The sequence below is a fragment of the Schistocerca serialis genome, chromosome 3 (assembly GCF_023864345.2).
Source record: "Schistocerca serialis cubense isolate TAMUIC-IGC-003099 chromosome 3, iqSchSeri2.2, whole genome shotgun sequence".
NCBI classification, from domain to species: domain Eukaryota; kingdom Metazoa; phylum Arthropoda; class Insecta; order Orthoptera; family Acrididae; genus Schistocerca; species Schistocerca serialis.
Genome location: NC_064640.1, coordinates 620,825,878 through 620,847,243, shown reverse-complemented (window position 1 = coordinate 620,847,243; position 21,366 = coordinate 620,825,878). Strand labels below are relative to the sequence as shown.

The 21,366-nt window shown below is 43.4% G+C and overlaps 1 protein-coding gene across 4 annotated transcripts in view; it reads left to right on the top strand.

Moving 5' to 3' along the window:
• Positions 1–21,366, top strand: part of LOC126470510 (solute carrier family 41 member 2-like) — a 481,647-nt gene that overhangs the window by 345,164 nt on the left and 115,117 nt on the right. For 2 of the 4 annotated variants that reach the window (XM_050098408.1, XM_050098406.1), the window contains exon 1: positions 13,390–13,460. The exons of the other annotated variants lie outside the window; for them this stretch is intronic. The gene's annotated coding sequence lies outside the window, so the exon portion shown is untranslated. Of the gene's footprint in view, positions 1–13,389; positions 13,461–21,366 lie in introns of those variants that run through there. 4 annotated transcript variants of the gene reach the window in all.

Here is a 21,366-nt window from a genome sequence, read left to right as displayed (position 1 = left end):
GTCCGTATCTCGCGACCTGCCTTGTGGTGGCGCTCGGTCTGCGATCACACAGTGGCGACACGCGGGTCCGACATGTACTAAATGGACCGCGGCCGATTTAAGCTACCACCTAGCAAGTGTGGTGTCTGGCGGTGACACCACATTTACTCCTTAGTGAAATTTGTCGTAAATAGCATATCTCTTAAGCTTTCTCGGCAAAACTGATGGTTTACAAGTTTTAAGATTTGTAGCCGAGTTGACAGAGGCTTCCGCTGAAGTAAAGCGTGGGATGTGACTCAGTTTCCGTAAATCACCTCAAAAAACATTTTTTACATTTGGCATTGACTTTTGTATACATTTGCATGTTTATGAGTAGTTTTGTTCAGTTTGTAAATGAAAAGTGTTCGAAATATTTGACTTATTTCACATACTTGAGATCTATATCACTTAGGATTTGTGGGAAGAACACTATTATATTAGGTTCTGCACTGAATATATGTTATGTATCTTTGTTTTGTTGACATCCTCTGCAAACTCTAGGCTCTCCTCACTATGCGTCAGTAGAAAGAACAGTGTATCTTACCTATCTTAATTCATCAGTTATTACTAATCATCTCATAACTGGTTGCTCAAAAGCACTGCAAAGGTTCAACGTCCGTAGAAAATACTCGACTCAATCAATCATTAAGCGGTCACACAAGATGCGAGGCTACGCATTGTAAATGGAGACTTGTGGTCAGCCCAAGTTGCGACTGTGGAGCACCTGAGCAGACCCAGGACCATATCATAAAAGTGTGCTCTATGTGGTGGATCAGCTGAGGACTTCATAGAAGCTACACCTTAGGCTATGAATTGGATACTGATCTGGACTTAGATGTGTAGTCAACTACTAGTCTCTCATGTTACATATCTTAATTCTGTGTTTTTGTTGTGACTCACTTATGATGTCTTTAATGTTGTATTATATGCGTTGCACATTAGTATTTTTGTTTCTTACTTTGTTCATATGTGCTGCTGCCATGTGTTATACGATAAATAAATAAATAAAATTCATTAGTATCCGAGAGCCCTTTGCAGCCATGATAAGGCCCTTGCGCAGCTCTAATGACATCTCTCCCTACGTTTGTTTGTTCAAATGTGTGTGAAATCTTATGGGACTTAACTGCTAAGGTCATCAGTCCCTAAGCTTACACACTACTTAATCTAAATTATCCTAAGGACAAACACACACACACACGCACACACATTCCCGAGAGAGGACTCGAACCTCCGCCGGGATCAGCCGCACAGTCCATGACTGCAGCGCCCTGACCGCTCGGCTAATCCCGCGCGTCACGTTTGTCTGTGGAATACCGAATCTCACACATGTTGGTTGTGGAACATTTAGCAGCAAGGACGTGTAGCTGAAGTAACGCGTTAAGGGTTCTCCGCGGAGAGAACACCATGGGTGGCGACTGAAACCCGTGCTAAATTGGGCACCGCGTTATTACATTTACCCAGTATCGTCTTCAGTTATTTGCCCGTGGACAGTGGTTGGCACTTGTGTTACTACTGACTGCTGGCTAAATGTGTTCCTGTTAGAATGATCCGTCCTCGTCGGTTAATATTTTTCTTGACTAGGTTCCAAGATGCGTGGAACTGGGAATGGGTGCCCCTAGATATGACTACCGACGGACGCATTAAATCTCAACGGACATAGTTTCTGACTGGGAGCCGTTTAGTGATTGAGAAGAATTCGTAGTGAACCAAAATCCACTGAAAATTAAAATAGAAGAACTCTCAAATTACACGACTGGCCATTACAATTGATACACCGAGAAGAAATGCAGATTATAAACGGGATTTCATTGGACAAATATATTATACTAGAACTGACATGTGATTACATTTTCACGCAATTTGGGTGCACAGATCCTGAGAAATCAGTACACAGAACAACCACCTCTGGCCGTAATAACGGCCTTGATACGCCTGGGCATTGAGTCAAACAGAGCTTGGATGGCGTGTACAGGTACAGCTGCCCATGCAGCTTCAACACGATACCACAGTTCATCAAGAGTAGCGATTTGCGTATTGTGACGAGCCAGTTCCTCTGCCACCATTGACCAGACGTTTTCAATTGGTGACAGATCTGGAGAATGTGCTGGCCAGGGCAGCAGTCGAACATTTTCTGTATCCAGAAAGGCCCGTACAGGACCTGCAACATGCGGTCGTGCATTATCCTGCTGAAATGTAGGGTTTCACAGGGATCGAATGGAGGGTAGAGCCACGGGTCGTAACACATCTGAAATGTAACGTCCACTGTTTAAAGTGCCGTCAATGCGACCAAGAAGTGACCGAGACGTGTAACCAATTGGACCCCATACCATCACGCCGGGCGATACGCCAGTATGGCGATGACGAATACACGCTTTCAATGTGCGTTCACCGCGATGTCGCCAAACACGGATGCGACCATCATGATGCTATAAACAGAACTTGGATTCATCCGAAAAAATGACGTTTTGCCATTCGTGCACCCAGGTTCGTCGTTGAGTACACCATCGCAGGCGCTCCTGTCTGTGATGCAGCGTCAAGGGTAACCGCAGCCACGGTCTCTGAGATGATAGTCCATGCTGCTGCAAACGTCGTCGAACTGTTCGTGCAGATGGTTGTTGTGTTGCAAACGTCCCCATCTGTTGACTCAGGAATCGAGAGGTGGCTGCACGATCCGTTACAGCCATGCGGATAAGATGCCTGTCATCTCGACTGCTAGTGATACGAGGATGTTGGGATCCAGCACGGCGTTTCGTATTACCCTCCTGAACCCACTGATTCCACATTCTGCTAACAGTCATTGGATCTCGACCAACGCGAGCAGCAATGTCGCGATACGATAAACCGCAATAGCGATAGGCTACAATCCGACCTTTATCAAAGTCGGAAACGTGATGGTACGCATTTCTCCTCCTTACACGAGGCATCACAACAACGTTTCACCAGGCAACGCCGGTCAAATGCTGTTTCTGTATGAGAAATCAGTTGGAAACTTTCCTCATGTCAGCACGTTGTAGGTGTCGCCATCGGCGTCAACCTTGTGTGAATGTTCTGAAAAGCTAATCATTAGCATATCGCAGCATCTTCTTCCTGTCGGTTAAATTTCGCGCATGTAGCACGTCATCTTCGTGGTGTAGCAATTTTAATGGCCAGTAGTGTAATTGTATGGGAGCTAATCCCATATGTGACACGACCTGAGCCCTGACAAAAAATCTTTATTTAAAATCAATTAAAACCGAAGTTTGGTGTGATGATCGCCGTATTTTACTATACATAGTCCTACTGCTTGCATCCGACCTTTCAACTGGCGTACTCTGTCATTTATAGGGGCTCCAACAATTTAACACACTCTTCGAACCACTGGGCAACGTACGATATTTCACGTACCCAAATCATTACCAGAGTTGAAAGAAACAATAAGCATCTTAAAAAATCCTAGAGCTAACTGGGGATCGAAGCCACGGACATTTGGAATGTAGATGATGGATTCCTGTAGATTCACAGAACTATTTTATTCCGTAGTCACCTGACAGTGTTGTCACTTCACACGCAAAACGTAGCAAAACCACCCTCACGATTCATTAGAGGAAACAAACTACTTATAAATTAACCTCTGAATTCCGGCGCTTACATTCCATAGATATCTGGTAGAGTACTTTGTCACTTGTGTTACTATCATGGCTATCCCAAACAATCAAAATTATTGGTGCCTAGACTATGATTAATATTGAGGATAAAGTCTTGAGTACTCGTCGTCCATCGTAAATGGTGGAATAATTTGCTCTTCGTATCTTTCTCAGCTTACATCGAAATAAGTGTCCAAGGAATAGAAAAGCAACTGGAATCACTCAATAGAGGAAAGTCCACTGGATCTGACGGGATACCAATTCGATTCTACACAGAGTACGCGAAAGAACTTGCCCCCCTTCTAACAGCCGTGTACCGCAAGTATCTAGAGGAACGGAGGGTTCCAAATGATTAGAAAAGAGCACAGATAGTCCCAGTCTTCAAGAAGGGTCGTCGAGCAGATGCGCAAAACTATAGACCTGACGTCGATCTGTTGTAGAATTTTAGAACATGTTTTTTGCTCGAGTATCATGTCGTTTTTGGAAACCCAGAATCTACTATGTAGGAATCAACATGGATTCCGGAAACAGCGATCGTGTGAGACCCAACTCGCTTTATTTGTTCATGAGACCCAGAAAATATTAGATACAGGCTCCCAGGTAGATGCTATTTTTCTTGACTTCCGGAAGGCGTTCGATACAGTTCCGCACTGTCGCCTGATAAACAAAGTAAGAGCCTACGGAATATCAGACCAGCTGTGTGGCTGGATTGAAGAGTTTTTAGCAAACAGAACACAGCATGTTGTTATCAATGGAGAGACGTCTACAGACGTTAAAGTAACCTCTGGCGTGCCACAGGGGAGTGTTATGGGACCATTGCTTTTCACAATATACATAAATGACCTAGTAGATAGTGTCGGAAGTTCTATGCGGCTTTTCGCGGATGATGCTGTAGTATACAGAGAAGTTGCAGCATTAGAAAATTGTAGCGAAATGCAGGAAGATCTGCAGCGGATGGGCACTTGGTGCAGGGAGTGGCAACTGACCCTTAACATAGACAAATGTAATGTATTGCGAATACATAGAAAGAAGGATCCTTTATTGTAACTGGTAGCAGTTACTTCTGTAAAATATCTGGGAGTATGCGTGCGGAACGATTTGAAGTGGAATGATCATATAAAATTAATTGTTGGTAAGGCGGGTACCAGGTTGAGATTCATTGGGAGAGTGCTTAGAAAATGTAGTCCATCAACAAAGGAGGTGGCTTACAAAACACTCGTTCGACCTATACTTGAGTATTGCTCATCAGTGTGGAATCCGTACCAGATCGGTTTGACGGAGGAGATAGAGAAGATCCAAAGAAGAACGGCGCGTTTCGTCACAGGGTTATTTGGTAACCGTGATAGCGTTACGGAGATGTTTAATAAACTCAAGTGGCAGACTCTGCAAGAGAGGCTCTCTGCATCGCGGTGTAGCTTGCTCGCCAGGTTTCGAGAGGGTGCGTTTCTGGATGAGGTATCGAATATATTGCTTCCCCCTACTTATACCTCCCGAGGAGATCACGAATGTAAAATTAGAGAAATTAGAGCGCGCACGGAGGCTTTCAGACAGTCGTTCTTCCCGCGAACCATACGTGACTGGAACAGGAAAGGGAGGTAATGACAGTGGCACGTAAAGTGCCCTCCGCCACACACCGTTGGGTGGCTTGCGGAGTATAAATGTAGATTTAGATGTAGATGTAGCTTTTTCTGTTCCCTCCTTTCTTCAAGCGCCTGCCCGTTGAGGCTTGTCAACATATGAGTGACACTTAACTGTGGCAATTAATAAAATGTTCCGACCTATTATGCTATAGTCGAATGGATTTCACATTAATGTGAAATCCATTCGACCACAACATAATAGCACAGAACATTTTATTAATTGTGACATTTCCCGCCGTGAAAGTTTACATTTTGCAACTCGTTCGTGTGTCAAACAAATCCGTTTATGAAAATTAGACGTATTCGTCATCAGGGATTGTCCGCGATAGTTACTTACACAAAACTGTCCAAATTGAGTTTCCAGACCGCTTATCCGACCTGCGCTACACGGACTGAACAAGTAATACGGAAACCCTGATTTAAAAAAAAAAAGTTCAAAGTGTGTGAAAACTTATGGAACTTAACTGCTAAGGTCATCAGTACCTAAGCTTACACACTACTTAACCTAAATTATCCTAATGACAAACACACACACACACACGCCCATGCCCGAGGGAGGACTCGAACCTCCGCCGGGACCAGTCGCACAGTCCGTGACTGCAGCGCCTTAGACCGCTCGGCTAACCTGATTTAAAAATATCACTGTTCGAAATTACCTTTCTCGTAACACAGTTATATTGTCTTTCTGTTTCTCCTCGTGTAGCAATGTCTCTGGAAAAGCTTCGAAGAGCAAGTGCAACGTCTGTGATCGTCCTGTTGTGTTATGTTGATCTGCCGTGATGTCATCTCCCAAACGTGGAGGATCAGTGACCTCAGGGCTTAATGAGAACGGCGGTAACTGGTAATTTCCGTAAAGGTAAGTCTGATACCAGGCTCACCCAGTTCCAAACAGGGGATTGAGTATTTCAAAATAATAATTCCCGCAGTAACAAGGCAGTAATGTAAAAAACTGGTTTTAGCTGAATGTAGATAAACCGACAGGTTTTCCCTAGTCTTAAACATTGTCCAGTTTCTTGAGAGATTGTAGAAAGTCTCACTTACTATCGTTGACGGAGGTGCGATGTCCAAACATTCGTTTTGGTCATGCTTATAAATGTTTTGCGTAGCTCCCTTATGCAAATGCCGGGATGGTTCCCTGAAAAAGGCTAAGGTCAACTGCCTTGCCACAACCATCACCGATATGAGGTGTCAAACCGTCTCTAATGATTATGTCTGTAAACAGTACGTTTCTCCTTGCTGCAATACTAGTATTAAATTTTCTAGGGGCCTTTTATATGAAGGGCAAGAAGACTTAATTTTTACATAAATAAAATGGTACTTAGAGTAGGTAAAAAAATAGACCGTGAACTGTTTTCAATGTATTTTTAATGTATGTAAAAACAGAACTGTTTACTATTCCAGGGTATCCATTGAAGGTCTCTTTCGTATAAAATATGAAACGCGTCTGAGAAATGAAATACTAATATTGCAGCAAGGAAAAGGTCTCCTTTATGAACCAATATTTACATAGTTGCTGCGAAAAATGTCCACACCGAGAAATTTGTCTGACTACGCGGTTGACGGGACCTTGAATTGTAACGGTCTCTCCTCCATATTACCACATTATTTTGTCCAAAATCTATATTTAAGAATGTCACATTGCATTACTTACTTTCAAAACGTGCACGTAAGCCATAATGACGGGGAATAGAAGCAAGTGAAAATCAACTTGATTCTTTCAATGGGTGAATATGCGTAAGAATTTGCTCATCTTCCGGAAACAATTAATACTAGGTCGCTGCCACAAAGACGAGTGCGGGTTACTTGTGTTTTTTTCGAGTCATTCCAACACACATGGAGGCATGCAAGACGGTTGTATCGAAATACAAAAGGAAGGAAGGAAGATTAGGGTTTATCGACCCATCGACGACGAGGTTATTAGAGACTGAGCGCCAGTTCGGATGGGGAAGGAAATCGGCTGTCTTTTTTTCATAGGAACCACGGAAAACTTAAACTTGGATGGATTTGAATTGCTGCTTCTTTACAACAGCGCCACCTCGCTCAGTCGACCAGTTTTTTAGTATTGTTTAAAAGTTTGGGAGCCTTAGGAGGTTGCATTAATGGAAGAGAGGAAGCAGTGCGCTTCGGCTCGAGGTTCGTTTAGTCATCGCGCTAGTGCCACAGCAGTGCTCAACGAAATGCAGTGGAAGACGCTACAATAGAGAAAGCCGTTTTGTATCTTGGAAAACCATGTGAAATTCTGAGACTCCACGATGCAAAACGGGTCACGTAACGTATTATTTGTTATAATTTGGCCTACAGCTCGCGTGGGGAAACTGTGACTTGTACAGAGAGCTGGCAACAGTACTTTTTTAAACGTACCATTCGCGAATGGAAAGGGGAAAAAAGGAGGTACGCTTTGTCTCCTCCGCCACACACCTTACGGTAGTCTGCGGAGCTAAGATGTGGATGTAAACTTCCCTCCGTATCACCAAAACGCATCCATTCCAACTGTTCTGCTGCGTGCAGTAGGTATGCAACACAGGTGGTTTTATCGGATCCAAAGTCTGTTTCGGTCGCTGGGCAATTGTTTTATCGAAGTCGGAGATGGTATTTTATTATTCTGAATAACAATAACACTCTATAAAATTTTCAATTTGTCTATATAAATTATAAAAATGTATGTATTTACCTATGTATGTATGTATGTATGTATCACATCTCCTCCTAAGCCACTGGACTGATTTCAACCAAACTTGGTACATACATTGTTTCTGTCTCGAAAGGATCACTGAGAGGGTAAAAACCATCCACCTATTAATGGTGTGAGGGTGAGAAAACAGTGTAGCCCACGACGCGAGGTTACCCATATTTTAGTTACCCAGCGTTCGACAATGATAGCACTTAGGTACTTGCAACAAACTTCGCACACAATTTCAAACCTTTATGAAACTTTTTCTTGCTGGCGACTATCCCGAAATGACGAAAAGAAAAAAAAGTTTGTCGCTTACTACATTTTCGCTCTTCATGCAGTAAAACTGTCACATGAAGCATGACGTTTAAATTTATGACTTCTTTAGCACAAATTTTATTCATGGCACATTTTACAGACGGTATTCACATAGATCACTGGATGTCCCAAAAAAATTACATCATTGTACGGCACTTAGTTCAGGAAATACGTCGTCATAAACAGTAAATGCTAGAAAGATATTCCCGGGTTTAATTCCCGGCGGGGTCAGGGATTTTCTCTGCCTCGTGATGACTGGGTGTTGTGTGATGTCCTTAGGTTAGTTAGGTTTAAGTAGTTCTAAAGTCTAGGGGACTGATGACCATAGATGTTAAGTCCCATAGTGCTCAGAGCCATTTTTTGCTAGAAAGATACGGCGTCATGCAAGACGTTTACATTTATTGCTTTGTTGCCACTAACTCTATTCGCAGTATTTCTCGAAGATAGTATGTACATTCGCCGCTGAGTGTACATACAAAAATATATCCTAGTACCACACATAGTTCAGGAGATATGACGTCAAATACTGAAACGCAAGAAAAAACTGCCGCATCATGCATGACGTTTTAAATTATCACTTCTTTACTGCTAACCCTACTCGCAGCACATTTCGCAGACACCAAGCATTTATATCACTGATGTGTGTATAAAATTATATCATTGTACAGCTAATAGTTCAGGAGGTACGACGTCATAAAAATTAAGCTGCACGAAAATGAAACTGCAGGGCGACATTAGCTAGACATGCAAGAGAAATGCGTAAAAATAAGCCTGAAATATGTGAAACTTAGGTAAAATGTATTTGGCATGTGCGTAGGCGAGCAAAGCCGCAGGTAAAAAGCTCATCCTAAACCCCTGGAACGATTTAAATCAAATTTGGTGCAGATATTAGGTACAATCTGAATAAAAATTCGGTAATGATAAGAACCACTAGCCTCCTATTGGGGTGAGCGTGATAACGTGGAGAGAGAAGGGAGAACGAGAAATGGACAGACATTGAGGGGGAAGGCACAGTTAGGAGGAGGAGGAGGAGGAGGAGGAGGAGGAGGGGGGGGGGATGGGCAGATGTGGGGGAGGGAGAAATGAACAGAGAGAGGGGAGAAGAGGAGATGGACAGAGATGGGAAAGGACAGAGATGGGAAAGGACAGAGAGAGGGAAAGGAGGATATGGACAGAGAGAGGAGCAGGAGGAGATGGGCAGTATCGATAAAAAGGTACAGTGAAAATTAAGCAAAGCAGAGCAAGTGATTCTAATACTGAAAAGTTACTTTCAGTTAAAAGTTACTTCTAGTGAATAGTAACTTTCATTATATCTTTGTTAAAAAACGTAAATTATTAAATTTCAGTTTAGCTGAACCGTCAATCAAATACATTTGCGTGTAAAGTAACTTATGGCTTCGCACCCTTTCAGTCATTTTTTTAAGGGATCGTACATTAACGCTGCTCCACCAAAAATTTGTTCATTTGCCAATGACCCCGGCGAAAGAGACAAAATTGGTCGCACTATGTGATGATATATTTGTGATTTGTTTTCCAGCACGAGTAAGGATCCTTCAACATAGGAATACATTTTAATCTGTAGCAGTCATTGTGCAATCTTTCCCTTCAAGAGAAGTTGTCGAGAAGTTATTTCTTAGCTCTAGTGCTGTCATTATCATTGTCACCATTGCAGCTCATTAAAATACATTGCCGGAAAAAGTTGCAACACAAAAAAAATTATTAATGTAGTGTCATGAAATTTCGGAACTACATTTGTCTAGGTAACATATTTAAGTGATTAATACTGGAAGATCACACCTTAATTTTAACGCGAGACAAGCCATTGCAAACGTGAATTGCTGATTCATTAATAACCTGTACAACCGGCAGAATACTGAATGTAAATATGCACGAATTGTGTAAACAAGTGCCAGATCTCAGTTTGTGGGATGGAGTTCCATGCATGTTGCATTTGGTCGGTCAATACAGGGACAGTCAATGCTGTTTGTGTATGGTGTCCCATATGTGCTCGATTGTAGACACTTCTGGTGATCGACCAGGCCAAGACAACATGTGGACACTCTGTAGAGCATGTTAGGTTACAACAGCGGCGTGTGGGCGACCGTTATCCTGTTGGAGAACACCCCATGGAACGCTGTTCATGCATGGTGGCCCAACAGGTCTAATCCGCACACTTAAGTACAAAATTTGCAGTTAGGACGCGGGGGATAACCACGAGATTGCTGCTGCTGCTGCTTTCATATGAAGTCGCACCCCAGATAACTCCAGGTATACGTCCAGAGTGTCGAGCATGCGGACGAGTTGGGTACAGGCCCTCAACAGACCACCTCCTAATCAACACACGGCCATCATTGGCATCGAGGCAGAACCGGCTTTCATCAGAAAACACAACAGATCTGCACCCTGCTCTTCAATGAGCTCTCGCTTGACACCACTGAAGTCCCAAATGGCTGTAGTTTGGAGTCAGTGGAATGCACGCAACAGGGCGTCTGTCTCGAAGATATTCTTGTAGTAACCAATTTGTAACAGTTGTTGTGTCATTGTGGCGCCAACTGCTGCTCAGACTGCTGCTGCAGCTGCAGTACGATGCGCCAGAGCCATACGCCGTACACGATGGGCTCCCCTCTCGGTAGTGACACGTTGCCGTCCAGAGCCCGGTCTTCCAGCGTCGGTACATTCTCGTGTCAGCAATCGTGCACAGTGGCTTCATTCTTCCCAGGTATTTCTGTAATATCCCAGAAGGAACATCCAGCTTCTCGTAGCCCTATTACACGACCTCGTTCAAAGTTAGTGACGTGTCGATAATGGCATCTTCGTCGCCTTAAATGCATTCTTGACTATAATCAACTCAGCACGTTCAGTGTCAAAGGTAACTAACGCTCACCATCGTTACAACGTCTGTTTAACGCAATCCTGATTTGCATCTTCATAGTGTCGCTACTAGCGCCACTCTTTTGCAATTGGTCTGAAATTTGAATAGAATTCTTTCACATGTAGAAATATGCCTACTAACATTCGTTTACGCCATACAACTTCTTCTTGAAATTGCGATTTCTTTTCGTTAATGTATTTGATAACAAAAATTAGATATTTCTTTTACCTATTATTGTTACAGTTTCAAAGTTAATGCTAGATTCAGTAGCTTCTACTGTACCTCATTTCTATGATCTTCCTCGTTTTCTTGTTGGGGCGTCAAAATCCCATAGTGCTCAGAGCCATTTGAAACATTTTTGTTAAACTTGTGAGAGTTAGTTGCTATTTCATTTCTTAAATCAGTTGCATGACACCCTTTTCAGATGGTTTAGACCAACGATTTTCACATGATATATTTCTGTGAACTGAAGTTCCTTGGAAGTTAGGGCTAAGACGATTTATGGGTTACTGACGTAAACGAATAATTATTACTATATGAAAATGTCTATTTTATTGTTATTATTAGGCCTATGTGTCCAATAATAAAAGGCACTACGGCAAATTATATTTGGTGGAGGAGGGGACAGATAGTAAGAAACTGTGATTGTCCCCCTTTTGTTTGTGTTGTCCTCATCATCGTTCGAGACGTGGCGAGACTGGAAATGGAAAGTATGGGAACTTATATGGGTGCTGATGACCACGATGTTGAGCGCCCCATAAACCAACATCGTCACCATCACCCCTTTTCCCCCTTCCCCCTCTCCCATCCAGCACCGAACCCTGAGTTCTCACCTGTTTCTGACCTTTAGGAGTCTGAGGCGAAGCTCCCTTGCATCCCTAGTTACTTGATATTGGTAAAATGATTGGTCAGCTGTCAAAAATTAATGGAATTGGCGAAGAAGTTGTGTACGTGGCTCATTCCAAGCACCTGAGCTCTAAAAGAATTCTCTAGCCTCTAGAGGAATGCTTCCCAATCTTTCTTAGACCATTACCTCTGAGTGCAACCCCCCCCCCTTGCCGAATGCTGTTCCCCCCCCCCTCCCCTCCCAGAAAAACCACACACACACACACCCACACACACACACACCAACTTTAGCACGCAACTAAACCGGTACAATGAAATACTTTTCTTTTAAAATGATGAGAGATGAATGATAATTAGTTTGTGTATGTATGTAGAGGGGGGGGGGGGGGGAGGGACATTGTTAGTATGAATGACGAAGGATTCGTGGTGCATTACAAGTGCTACCCACAACTCCTTCTCACATAAGAAAGCTAACTACTCACAGTGACGGTAGACACTTTTTACAAAACATGCTTCCCCTACATGACACCTCTCCGTTGTGGCACTTGCTTGACCTGCACACTGCAATCCCACTTAAAATCAACCAAGTTAAAATGTAGGCACTATACTTACTGTTCGTAAATAACTTCATTGCTGCACTGCTTACTTCTGAACTGGCAGAAATTGGAAGACTTCAGGCTGCTGATGCTTTGTGTCTGAACACAACCACTAACAGTAATAATAATATACTGTGTACAGCACTGTCGTAGCCCTTATGTAGTTACTGCTTTGTCGTACTTTCAATTAATTCACTTATCTGTTTCGAAGGGAGTAATGGAGCAATTTGTGGACTACTACAGGCACTATCTACAACTTGCAGAAGACATTTTCTTGAGATATTCAGCATTTGTTACGTAGATGTCTTACTTGGGACAAAGCGCACCATATCTGTGTAGTGAGTGGACTATGTAACCTCCACCGCATTAATGCTACTAATTGAAAAAAGTAATTGTCAATGACTTATATAATGAGTGTTAGAGTCTTAGAAAAGTGTAATAATAACGATGACCTTTTGAAAATTATTTAGTTTCATGATTGAAACAGAATAGAACAGAACAGAATAGAATCGTTTAGTTCCCTCTCCCCCCCCCCCCCCCCCCAGAAAATGTAAGGGGGGGTAATTACCTCCACTGTTCTAGAGGACAACGACGCGCTCCATTGCTGAGGCGGCTAAACCGAACGCCTGCGGACTACCTGCCAGCAAAGGGTACGAAAAACAGGTGACGCTGGGGTGCTTCCCGGCGGACGAGATTTCGCATGTTGCGCTGCGGCGCTGCGCGACGACCTTGAGGCCTGGTCTGCTGCGCATGCGCGGTGGGGAGCCGGCGCGCGATATGAGTGCCTGGCGCGAGCCGAGCCGCTCAGTTCGGCGTCGCGCTCACAGCTACTCAGTCGATGATCAACTCTGACTCGCGCATTCCTGCAGCTGTCAGGTAGGCGACCACGCGCCGTCCACCTCGCAAATCTCTGACACAGGCTTCATTTCAACTGCGAAACAGCACTATTGCTTCAGGACTGCTGTCATTTCTATTGTGTCATGTCGCATCTTTTTTCACCTGATCTTCCGGTTGGTGTATACGAAGTCCGTCGTGGCGCTCTTAAGTTCTTACAGTATCTTCGTCAGCAATGCTGGGTAGTTCATTCAGACTCAATCTCGTTGTCAACTTACGAAATCAGTTACTGTGTGTTCAGTGATGTTTGAAATTGTGTGTTTGGGCAAGATACCGCTTTGGTAAAGGGTTCCAATCTCTTCCAGGTAGCGGAGATGCATGGAATTATGTCCCATCCTATCGGGAAAACTAAGCTACTATGTCAAAAAGTCGTGGATGTATAGTGCATATTAATTCACTGCAGGGGAAAGAGTAAAGGAAGAATGGAATGCAGACAGGAAACCAATGTTTCTGTTGGTTATTGTTTTAGAAACTGACTTGGACTATGGTAGGTCGTTATCAGTAATCTTCGATAACTAGTTTGACCAACATTCACTTCCTGTGAGAGAGAGAGACACTTCCAACTTTTCAAATGTTGCGTTCATATTTCGCAATTAACTTTGTTGTAAAAGAAAAATTTTATATTCGCTCATAGTTGTGTTCATCTTTGAGGTTACCAATGAGCGCCTGTTACGCTACTTTGTGTTCTAAGCAGTTTCTAAATACGAATGCGTAACTGTGATTTTGTGGTATTCTGATATTAGTAAACCATAACATGTTTAGCCTCTATTTTCGTGTGTATTCGTTCAGTTTGTAACATGTGTGTAAAATGTCTGCCAAAACGCACAGAGTGAAAATTGTAGACTTTGAGCTGGGGAGACAATCGAGTGCCCTGTTGTGAGGCAAATCTTTTGATAAAAATAAGCTGAATTGATACATCAGTACTGGAGCGTCCTGCGTTTCGTAATCGAGTTAACAGATTCAAAAGAAAAACCTGTTTAACCCTCTTTCTACCACCGGGACGTATGTGTCCCACGACAGGCTATCACAAAACTAGCAGGAATTTCGTGCATGCTATTGCTGTGTATCAATGTCCATTGGTAGCGGGAAGCCTGCTAATCGTTGGCAGAACTCCTCTATACTGCGCCTAGACTGCGCTCTCTTGAGGTTCCATTGTTAACCCTCTGCTCCGTATTATAGAATTGTATTAGCTGGCGCCTGATGATAGGCAACCCAACGAGCAAATTTGTAATGCGGGCTGCTATCGCGCCTACCCGGACAATTTGTGTCAATGAACTACACGCACCTATTGACGTTTACCGCGGTACAAACAGGGCTCATATTTAACACCTGTAATGTGAGTTACAAACTTGGAGAGAGGCTCTATCCAGTGATATCTGTCTGTTTCCTGTATGTCTTTTAGTTTCTGCACTGTCTTTTGAAACCCCAGATGTACTTAACGAATAAACCTGTATGTCCCAACCCTCCTCGCGTTTGAAAACGAGACAAAGGAATCATTTTTTCATGTTGTTCTATCTGACTGCGACATTAATTAAGATAAGTATACTTCTTGCTCGGGAAAAAAGTGGCTGTCGAGCGGTTAAGCTGACTGCTCTGCGTAATACCTCCTACATATCTACGTCTACGTACGTACTCCGCCAGCCACCATACTGTGCATGGCGGAGGGTACCCTGTACCACTACTAATCATTTTATTTCCTGTTCAAATGGCTCTAAACACTATGGAACTTAACATCTGAGGTCATCAGTCCCTAGAGTTAGAACTACTTAAACCTAACCAACACACATCCATGCCCGAGGCAGGATTCGAACCTGTGACCGTAGCAGCAGCGCGGTTCCGGAATGAAGCACCTAGAACCGCTCGGCCACAGGGGCCGGCCTTTCCTCTTCCATTTGCAAATAGTGTGTGGAAAAACGATTGTTTGTATGGCTCCGTATGAGCCAATAATTCTCGTATCTTATCTCCGCAGTCAACTTCAAATGCTGGTTCTCTAAATTTTCTCATTAGCGTTCCTGGAAAAGAAAATCGCCTTCCACCCAGAGATTCCCGTTTGAGTTTCCGAAGCATTTCCGTAATACTTGCATGGTGTTCGAACCTGCCAGTAGCAAATCTAATAACCCGCCCCTGAATTCCTTCAGTGTCTTCCTTTAATCCGACTTGGTGCAGATCCCAAACACTCCGCAGTACTCAAGAATTGGTCGCACTAGCGTCCTATCGCGGTCTCCTTTACAGACGAACCACACTTTCCTAAAATTCTCACAATAAACCGAAACTGTCCATTCGCCTTCCCTAACACAATTCCCACATGCTCGTTCCATTTCATATCGCTTTGCAGCATTACACCTAGATATTTAAACGACGTGACTATGTCCAGCAGTACTCTGCTAATGCTGTGTCCGTACATTACCGGTTTGTTTTTCCTACTCATCCGCATTAACCTACATTTCTCTACATTTAGAAGCAACTAGAAATTTTGTCTAAGTCATCCTGTATCCTCCTACATTCACTCAACTTCGATACCTTCCCGCACACCACAGCATCATCAGCATACCGCCGCAGATTACTGCCCAACCTGTCCGCCAGGTCACTTACTGTATGCACGTAGAAAATAATAGCCCTCCTATCACACTTCCCTGGCGCACTGCTCACCATATCCTTGTCCCCTGTCTTTCGTAAACATTCGCCGTCGACGACAACATACTGGGTTCTATTACTTAGGAAATCTACGAGCCACTCACCTATCGGAGATCCTATTCCAGCCGGCCGGAGTGGCCGTGCGGTTCTGGGCGCTACAGTCTGGAACCGAGCGACCGCTACGGTCGCAGGTTCGAATCCTGCGTCGGGCATGGATGTGTGTGATGTCTTTAGGTTGGTTAGGTTTAATTAGTTCTAAGTTCTAGGCGACTGATGACCTCAGAAGTTAAGTCGCATAGCGCTCAGAGCCATCCTATTCCATATGGTCGACCCTTTGTTAACAGTTTGCAGTGGGGCACCGTGTCAAATGCTTTTCAGAATCTAGAAATATGAAATCTGCCTGTTGCCCTTCACCTGTAGTTCGCAGTTTATCATGTGAGAAAAGGGCAAGCCGACTATCGGACGAGCGATGTTTTCTAGAACCGTGCTTGATTCGTGGACAGAAGCTTTTCGGTCTCCAGGAAATTTATTATATTCGAACTCAGAATATGTTCAAGAACTCTGCAGCACACCGATGTTAAGGATACAAGTCTGTAATTTTGCGGGCCCATTCTTTTCCCCTTCTTTTATTCACGAGTCACCTGCCCACAGAGAAAAAGTTGACACGATGCAAAAGACCGTAACAGATAACAGAGAAATTAAAATTTATACATTCGTCCGTGGAAGAAATCTGCCGGATAACCGAACAGGGAACCAGGCGTCAATCCCCACTGGGGAGTTAAACGAACAGAAAAGGCGGATCAAATCCCGACAGGCGTACGTGCAGAGACACTTCCTTTTTTATTCTTCGGTACTTTTCGTTCTCTATCCCTAAAGGTAGAGTTCTGACTCATAGTAGTGTCACGGTCTTGCCAACCAAACACGCGACTATCTAGTCTCCAAGTTTTGGGAGCGTATTTCAAATTTCAGCATTTGCCTTAAAATCTCCCGAAAAACTTGGTGAGAACTCGAGAACGGGACCTATTTTTATTTTTGTACAGATTACAGTCGACACGTGTAATTTACCTATGTCGCAAGTGAAGCAATCGAAGCAACGTGTCAGAAATACTGAGACGTTATCAATCAAAAAAACATCTGAATGATTAAGCTGCAGGGAGAACAAAAGGAAATAGAGCGAAAGCGGCTGCTGTAAAAGCGAGTTACACTTCTTTCAGCCAGCATCCAGGCGCGGAGACTTAAGAAGAATATGGCGTTTTAACTGGCTCATTTCTAGCCATCTTATTGCGGAGCACCTTTGCGCGCGTTTCACTGGCAGGCGATCGTTTACGCTGCACACAGGATCAATTTTCATTAATTTAACAAATCCATTTTACATCCACCGCTGGAAAAAGGCCTACGCTGCACTTTTCCATGCATTACGATACCTATCCATGTATCTTAAAGACGTCTATCTACCTACATACCATTACGTTGTCGTTTCTGCCTTTTCTCGGCTCTTGGAATTCTACAAAGAACTTCCTCCATCCATCTACCATCCATCGCCAGGGTACATCAGCTTCCCACCCACCTCCATTTCATTCTCATTGCAGTCATAATTACGTCTTTCTCCCCACTCTGCTTCCTGGTTCATTTATTTGTTTTGCTATCTCTCCATCGCTCAGTGAGAAACTCACAATTATGTAACGACATTCGCATTAAAAGTACATCTCTCACTGCATAAGTCAAAACTGGTAACAATCGATGTCTGTAAATCCTCGTTTCAGACACGTCGGAATCCCGATTTTGACAATTCTGTTTAGTTTACCAAAAGCTTTCCTGTTAATTTTTACTCTTCTGTGTATTTCATTTGTTGTCTCGTCCATTCAGTCGTTGTTTTCAGCTGCACTAAATAAAAAAATTCAGTAACTGCTTCTGTGACGTCATTCTTAATTTGTAGTATTTGCTTTTCGATGCGTTGGTTATATGTTTTAGCTTTATCGTGATAGCTTCATGGTTCCTTTATTAAATTCTTCCATGCGTTGTTAAAGTTCATGTGCGCTAGAGGCAAATAACTGACACATTAAGTTTTGGGAGTTCACTCGTATAAATTCTTCTTCTTCTTCTTCTTCTTCTTCTTCTTTGGCAGTAGGCCTATACCTTTCGTCCATCTTGAGAATGAGCCTACAAACTGAACCTACAGTACTTGGTCCGTCCTTTAAACCGCAGATTCACTTCACGTATACTCTCTGACGCCGATGAACGTCTCTCGCGGTAGGAGAATGTCAAAATTCTAGCGTAGGCTTCATTCTTTTGGGACTTGCTGTTGAAAGAAGTAGCTAAAATTAACAGGCATAGCGGTTTCAACCAGTACAATACATGGAATACGGCGCTTTCTTTAATATGTATATTCTTTGTTGTCGACTAAAGTCTCTGGATCTTACGTGCAAGTAACGTAGCAAGTACTGTAGCTCCAGTCTGCCGACTTGCCCTGACGATGGCCGACAAGTATACGGCCAAAATATAAGAAGAAGAAGAAGAAGAAGAAGAAGAAGAAGAAGAAGAAGAAGAAATAATTTATGCGACTGCACTCTCGAGATTTAATGGGTCAGTAAAATGCCACCAGAAAAAGAAAGACGGTTTACATGTGTTTCATTAACACATTCCTACTACTTTTTCCCAATTTAAGGATATGAAACATTTCTTTCGGGCTGCTGAGAGTAATTTCTACGGTATGAATCACCCTTCACTAAATCCTCTTTTAGTTACAAAATTCCCATTACGGTGACCAAGTCGAATGGAAGCTGTAGCACGGACATGGACATTTTTCAGTACTTCAGTAATCCAAAACAGTGCTTTGTTGCTCAAGGAGATAGTAAAATGACGTCCGTGGCCCCATAAAGTCTCATTTGTGGCGATTTACGCGATACACGTTATGAAGATAGCCGTATACTACTGATATACACTACTTGAAATTTTGGCGTACATGTCTGGACACTTGTAACGCAAAAATATTTTGCAAAGACATCAAAATTGTGCACAGGTATTAGGATACAAGAGAGAGCGACGAGTAATCTACAAATTGGGGTAACTTCCTACAGAACGTAGTGTTTCCCGTTGAGTAGCACGACGCTCCACCAGAGTGATCTGAATGTAGAAACGTTTAGGGGACCGTTTCAGTCAGTTTGTACGTTCTGCACTCTTCAGGAAACCTAATTATGTTCTTCGTAGAAACAGATTTGAAAGCTAACCTGTTAGTATCTTGAGATAAAATTCGCTTGCCTTTGGAGCAGCATAATCTGTACATGACAAGTTGCAACATTGCTAGCCGGCCGGTGTGGCCGTGCGGTTAAAGGCGCTTCAGTCTGGAACCGCGTGACCGCTACGGTCGCAGGTTCGAATCCTGCCTCGGGCATGGATGTGTGTGATGTCCTTAGGTTTAATTAGTTCTAAGTTCTAGGCGACTGATGACCTCAGCAGTTGAGTCGCATAGTGCTCAGAGCCATTTGAACCATTTGCAACATTGCTTCTGATCGGATTCCAACCCACCATTGGACTTTTGTGGGCGATACTCTTCCGATTCCAGGCACGCGAGGACTCTGGTAGATCGGCCTAAACATTTAATTTTGCACTGTCTCTAGTCCGTTCCTTCCTTGCGGCATAGAGGCTCCGTCTAACTGAAGCGACTTTATTTTACCCGTTAATCTGTGCGCTACGGTAATTCCGTCGGACACGTGATGATACTAATCCCGAATCCGCATAGGCTCATAACTAAAAGCCGTAAGCCCCTGCATCCTCGGAGTAATGGGGAGGGTAACAAGATTTACGTCATATCACAAATCTCACTCCTGGTAATGTTAAAAAAAGTGGAATTGATACCTTTTAGGACAAATAAAACGTATTTGTAAATAATGATATTGTTTGCACCACTGTGAATTTCACAGGGCGGGGTACATAGCGATACAGACAAAAGCACTTTTTTCATTTCATTTTTTTTAATTCGGTAGACTTTAAAAACATCTTGGCTACATATCAAATCGTTAAACAAAATCAATGCCTAATACATAATTTACACACAGAAATACCACAACATTCTTCTTTCCACACCCCGCCACCCCGTTTTCTGTTCTTCATATTTTAACTTTATACTTTTGTAGTTGCTATTTACGTCTGTACAATTGAGTGGTACACCCAGAGCACGAAACTAGCTGCAGGCCAAGATGCTGTGATAGATTGTTATGACGTCTTGCATACGCCGTCTAATAAAAGTATCCGGACACCTATTAGTGGCCATTACTATGCAATGTGTCCACGGTTTCTGCTTTATGACGGCTTTAACTCTGCTGGGGACACTTTCAGGAAGGTGCCTGAATGTTTGTGCAGATATGCAACCCATTTTTCCTCAAGAGTCCATACCAGAAAATGGTGGTTCTGCTGGACGCTGGGGTCTGGTGCGAAGTCGACGTTCCATTGTGTTAAGATCGAGTCTCTGGGTGGGCCAGAAATGTTACTGTCCACAAATCATTGCTTCACAGATGCTGCTTCACGACAGGGTGTTCAGTCATGCTGATAGAAACGATCATCGTCTTCAAACTTTCCTCAATCGTACGCAATACTGTAAAATGTGTTCATATCCTTCTGCATTTAACGGTTTTTTTAGTGCAATAAGGGGCCATCCCCTAACCACGAGAAACACTCCCATACCGCAACATCATCTCTTCCATACCTCACTTTTGCAACTACATTTTATGGCAGGTAACGTTCCTTAGACATTCGATAAACCAAAACCCTTCCATCAGATTGCCACAGGCTATAGCTTGACTCTGTCCAGTGACGCCGATCTTTAACCACCTCAAGCGTCGCTTAGAATCGACTACAGAAACGTTTGGCTTATGATGATCTGTTCGACCATTGTACCCCATTGTTTTTAACTCCCTACGGACAGTTATTGTGCTAGCTGGACTGTTGGTAGCACTTCAGAACTCACGACTGATTCTGTGGTGTCACCGCCAGACACCACACTTGCTAGGTGGTAGCCTTTAGATCGGCCGCGGTCCGTTAGTATACGCCGGACCCGCGTGTCGCCACTATCAGTGATTGGAGACCGAGCGCCGCCACACGGCAGGTCTAGAGAGACTCCGTAGCACTCGCCCCAGTCGTACAGCCGACTTTGCTAGCGATGGTTCACTGTCTACATACGCTCTCATTTACAGAGACGATAGTTTAGCATAGCCTTCAGCTACGTCATTTGCTACGACCTAGCAAGGCGCCATATTCA